Source organism: Mya arenaria, chromosome 11 (genome assembly GCF_026914265.1).
Source record: "Mya arenaria isolate MELC-2E11 chromosome 11, ASM2691426v1".
Classification (NCBI taxonomy): domain Eukaryota; kingdom Metazoa; phylum Mollusca; class Bivalvia; order Myida; family Myidae; genus Mya; species Mya arenaria.
In genome coordinates, this window is record NC_069132.1 from 49,941,296 (window position 1) to 49,947,254 (window position 5,959).

Sequence of the window (5,959 nt, forward strand, 5' to 3'; positions counted from 1 at the left end):
GCAGTAAAATAAACATATTCAATTTTAGCATTAAAAAGGAAACCAAAATTTATGATTTTTCGTTTGAACGTAAGATGGCAATGCAGTATACACCAGAGCCCCGAAATTAAACTTTGTTGAATCCGGTTAAATCAAAATACTTCTACATGTTATTTCCAATTTAGTTCAACTAAAAACAAAAGGTTAATGAAAATAAAGACTCCCCAAAAAAATATTACTAATTCTTAAGTGAATGATTTTCTATTTCATAATATGTTTTTGCAAGCAGTTGAAAAATCGACGTATACAGAATTCATGTTTTACGATGATTTTATTTCTTAATATTAAGCCGATACAAGAAAATTAATATACTCTGTATAAAATTATATTTTCTATGCCAATAATATATGTAATCGCATGGATTGTTTACAATTTGAGGGTGCTAACTAGAAGATATGATTCTACGAGGATAATGCTTACTAAAGATTGAATTACCCACACTAACAACACATCATTCAAAGAAAATAATCAATTGTACAATTAACTTTAATTAAATGTCGCTCATTGTCAGTATCTGTGAATAGAAAGGTGTTTAAACATAATTACATGTATGAATAATAACTTTGAAATAAAAAATTCAATTTGTTTGTTTATTTGCTATAAACATGTAATTTGTTTCTCAGCAATAAAAGATATTGTATTGTATAAAATAAAATAGATAATTGATGCACTTAATTTGTTATTCACAAGTATTACAGTTTGTTGTAAAAATATCAATTATCTTTTAATACATTAATCTTTTAAATCTATTAATGTTTTGTTGATATCATTGTTCTGTTCATTAAAGTTAATTACAGTCGAAACTCGATAGCTCGATATTTTAGGGATCGGCCAACATACTTCGAGCCTCGAGAATATCGAGCCAAGCGGGATTGTTTACAGAATGTTATTTTTGTATTTATTACAAAAAGTATTTTTTACAGCGTTTGTTATTTGCTACGCTATATCCGTAACATGACTTATTCGATACTTAGAAAATATCATTTTGATTTTTTTTTATTTATTATAAAAATACATTTATGCGAAACAACAAACAAGCAATTTTAAACAGTGGGTAACACAAACATAGCTTATAAGCTGTATCTAAAGGCTTAGAAATTTATAGATGGATAACAATTAGAGACAGAACTTAAAGTGATGGCATGTTTATTCAAACTGTAAAAAACATTTAAATTTGGTAATAACTATTATACCAGTCAAGCAATTTTAATCGATTCGCACGCAAACAAACCAAGGTGTGAGATTCTTAACTGAACCCGCGAGAATGACATCAACCCAAGCAAATATTTCCCACAAAGTGTGAAATTCTTACTTGGGACCGCGAAAATGACTTCGAGCGTGGAGAAATATCGACCCTCAAGTTATCGAGCCATCCGATCGAATTTTATATGAACAAAGAGTAAAAAAAATCGGTCCTTTTAATCTGGTTCGAGCCAACGAGGATATCGAGCCATGAGATAACGAGTTTCGACTGTATTAAATAACACCTGCACAACATTTAATATTTTTTGTTTGTTTTTCTTTTATTTGCTTTAAAGAATTTCTCAAAAAGTATCATTTTTTAATTGTTATTGAATATTTTCTAAAAACATTCTGTATTACATTGTTTTGATTGAGTGTTTTGGGTATAATATTTGTGTCCAGATGTTCAAATTTCCTATGTTTTTTCAGGTGAAAATGTCAAGTAACGTTGTGTATTTCAATTACTGCATGACACTTGAGCCTGACAAATCACAACAAGTAAGTTTTAATAAAAACGGTTTATTTTATGCTGATATAAGATATGATTAAGAATTCGTTCTGATATGTTTTATCAAATTTATTGTCTATGTGTTGACCGAAGATCTCTGCCAAAAGTTTGCAACAAGATTGGAATATATTATCAATTTAAAACGGTTGAGTTATATTTATTGATTATCGAATATTATTAAAACGTCGTAAATTATTCATATAATGTATCTCAGACATCGTTTAATTAATTCATCCAAAATAACATTATACATAAATAGTACAAAATGTCATCATTTCGAGCTAGTGTAATATTTAGCCCAGACCAGTGTTGGATTCGAAACTATGACTCTTCGGGAATGTTTGAAATAGACTAGAAGCTACTAAGATTTGAATTTCTGAAAAAAAAGAAGATTGTTTAGCTATTAAGTTAATTGACCGCGAACCTCTGTTTTCACACGATTTTATTTATTAACTATTTTATTTAAACTTTATCTTTAAATTATGAAATAACATGCGTTTTTCTATAATTTTCAAAAGAGAATCAATCTGGTTTATCTACCTGGGACGGCAATGCCGGGTTTTGCAGACATAAGTGTCTTGAAGACATAGAAATAAAAGAATGCATGATTTGTTTTAATTATGGCTAATCTTTATATTCAGAATTAACATCTTTAAACTCTGAAATAGCATACATTTCTCTATAATTTTGAAAAGAAATTTAATTTGGTTTGTCTGTCGGGGCGGCAATACTGGGTTTTGCACATGTCTCTTGAAGACATTCATACAAATCAAAGAAAATGCATGATTTGTTTGAATTCTAGCTAAATATTTTAATCTTTTAAAGATTCTGAAATAGCATGAATTTTTTAATCTTGTAAAGAGATTGAATTTGGTTTGTCTGCCAGGGACGGAAATGCCGTGTTTTGCAGACATAAGGGTCTTGAAGATATAAATAAAAACCAAAGAAAATGCCTGATTTCCTTAAATTCTAGCTAAGTATTAAATGTTATATTTAATAAATTCTGAAATAGCATACATTTTTCTATAAATTTGAAAAGACATTCAATTTGTCTGTCTGGGACGGCAATTCCGGGTTTTGTAGACATAAGTGACTTGAAGACATAAAATAAAAGAATATACATGATTTGTTTGAAATCTAGCTAAATATTATACCCAATCTTTAAATTCTAAAATGATACATTTCTCTATAATCTTGTAAAGAGATTGAATTTGGTTTGTCTGCCAGGGACGGCAATGCCGGGTTTTGCAGACATAAGTGTCTTGAAGACATAAAAATAAAAGAAAATGCTTGATTTGTTTGAAATCTAGCTAAATATTATACCCAATCTTTAAACACTGAAATATCATATATTTCTCTATAATTTTGAAAAGAGATTTAATTTAGTTTGTCAGTCAGGGCCGGCAACACTATGTTTTGCACACAAATGTCTCTTGAAGACATTAATAAAAACAAAAGAAAATGCATGATTTGTTTGAATTCTAGCTAAATATCTTAAACTTAAAATTCTGAAATAGCATAAATTTTCTATAATCTTGTAAAGAGATTGAATTTGGTTTGTCTGCCAGGGACGGCAATGCCGGGTTTTGCAGACATAAGTGTCTTGAAGAAATAAAAATAAAAGAAAATGCATGATTTGTTTGTAATCTAGCTCAATATTATAGCCAATCTTTAAATTCTGAAATAGCATACATTTGTCTATAATTTTGAAAAGAGATTCAATTTGGTTTGTCTGCCTGGGACGGCATTGCGGGGTTTTGCAGACATAAGTGTCTTGAAGATATAAAAGAAAACCCAAAGAAAATGCCTGAATTGTTTTTGATTTATTGCTTAATATTACAAATGCATATTTACTATTTAATATATTTTGAAATAGCATACATTTTTCTATAATTTTGAAAAAAAGATTCAATTTTGTCTTCTTGGGACGGCAATGCCGGGTTTTGCAGACACATGTATCTTGAAGACATTTATAAAGATAAAAGAAAATGCATGATTAGTTTGAATTCTAGCTAAATTTTATACATTTTCTTTAATTTTAATACGATCAGTAAATATCCTAAATACCCATAGTAGAAAACCAAAGTCAGGTTATTCTGCAATATACCACGGACGTGCAAATGCGATGAAGTCAATCCTTATTGATCCAGGCGCGTAAAAAAGTAGTTACCATTATTTTAACACTGTTCTGTAAAGATATATCGTGTTAGAATCGAAATAACAAGTTTCGAATGTGATTTATCGAAGAATAACCCGAAGTTTTCGTTATTATTCAAAATAATATATCACTCAGGCCTACGGCCATGAGTAGAGTAGTGATAGTACTAGCTGAAGCAGTAGTATTAGTAGTGTAGAGGTAGTACTGGCTGAAGCAGTAGTAGTGTAGTGGTAGTACTAGCTGAAGCATTAGTGGTAGTAGTGTAGTAGTACTATTTGAAATAGTAGTAGTAGCAGTGTAGTGGTAGTAAAAGCTGAAGCAGGAAAATTAGTAGTGTAGTGGTAGGACTAGCTGAAACGGTAGTGTAGTAGTAGTACTAGCTGAACCAGTCGTAATAGTAATGTAGTGGTAGTACTAGCCGAAACAAGCTGAAGTAGTAGTAGTAGTAGTAGTAGTAGTAGTAGTAGTAGTAGTAGTAGTAGTAGTAGTAGTAGTAGTAGTAGTAGTAGTAGTAGTAGTGTAGTAATGTAGTAGTAGTAGTAGTAGTAGTGTAGTAGTGTAGTAGTGCAGTATGTAGTGTAGTAGTAGTAGTAGTAGTAGTATGTAGTGTAGCAGTATGTAGTAGTGTAGTAGTGTAGTAGTGTAGTATGTAGTATAGTAGTAGTAGTAGTAGTAGTAGTAGTAGTAGTAGTAGTAGTAGTAGTAGTAGTAGTAGTAGTAGTAGTAGTAGTAGTAGTAGTAGTAGTAGTAGTAGTAGTAGCAGCAGTAGTAGTAGTGTGTAGTAGTAGTAGTGTGTAGTGCAGTAGTGTAGTAGTAGTAGTAGTAGTAGTAGTAGTAGTAGTAGTAGTAGTAGTAGTAGTGTGTAGTAGTAGTAGTAGTAGTGTAATAGTGTAGAAGTGGTATGTAGTAGTAGTATGTAGTAGTGTAGTTGTAGTATGTAGTAGTGTAGTAGTGTAGTAGTATGTAGTAGTAGTAGTAGTATGTAGTAGTAGTAGTAGTAGTAGTAGTAGTATGTAGTAGTGTAGTAGTAGAAGTTTCGGAAATGTCTCTTCCCTTTCCCTATGAACATGTGGGTACGCTGTTGGACAACGTGCCTCAATACCCCACCCTTATACGTTAATTTATCTGATCCCAAAAGATGCCCGTGGACCACCGAAGATTCTACGATCTTCAGGCCCATTACCTAAATTTGGATCTTATAAGACCTTTCACTAACCCGACTCCATAGCACCCTTAAGACTGATATTCCGCTGTGAAAGCCACCTCGCCCAAGGTATAAGAACTCTCATGATAAAACATAGGACCATCTGTAGGGCTCATCGTTGTTAACGAGAATCCCCCTGGTGCATCTAGGTCATGTACCCTACCATCACGTTCCCGGGAGGGCGCCAACGCTGGGGCCGCTGACATAAGTTGTAGACTCTCATGGTCTGTAATATAAAAAAAGTAACTGATATCGATGTGTTTGATATTGCGTTCAGATAACAGGCGAAGCGACGCATAATCTACCAATATGGTTCCTGTATTACCATATGGACACCAACTCATATGAAATCATATTTTAGGTGTCCGGTTAGCGCACTCGTTTTACACCAAGGCAACCCGGGTTCAGATCCCGTCCTGGATGCATGCGTGTTTGGTTGATGGTCACCAAGCCGGATAATGTAGTTTTTTCTGGGTTCTCTGGTTCCCCAACAAAACAAAATCACGCTCGGACGCAATATCGTGCCAATGAAGTTAATGTAATATTTTTTTTAAATCTTATTAAAATAATTAAAACTAATTTATAAGTAAAATCATATCGTAATGATAATATAAAATGCTGGCCGTTTGACACATTTCCTTGATACGCAATGAAGTTTTTGTTTTTCTGTTTAAGTACTTTTTGAATGACCCTCGAAGACGTTATTCTTTAGTTTCACCGATTTTGAAAATCACGCCATTTGACAATGATCTGGAGTATATAAAAGATACAAGTATGTTTTGAAATTAACCATTCACAACATACTTCG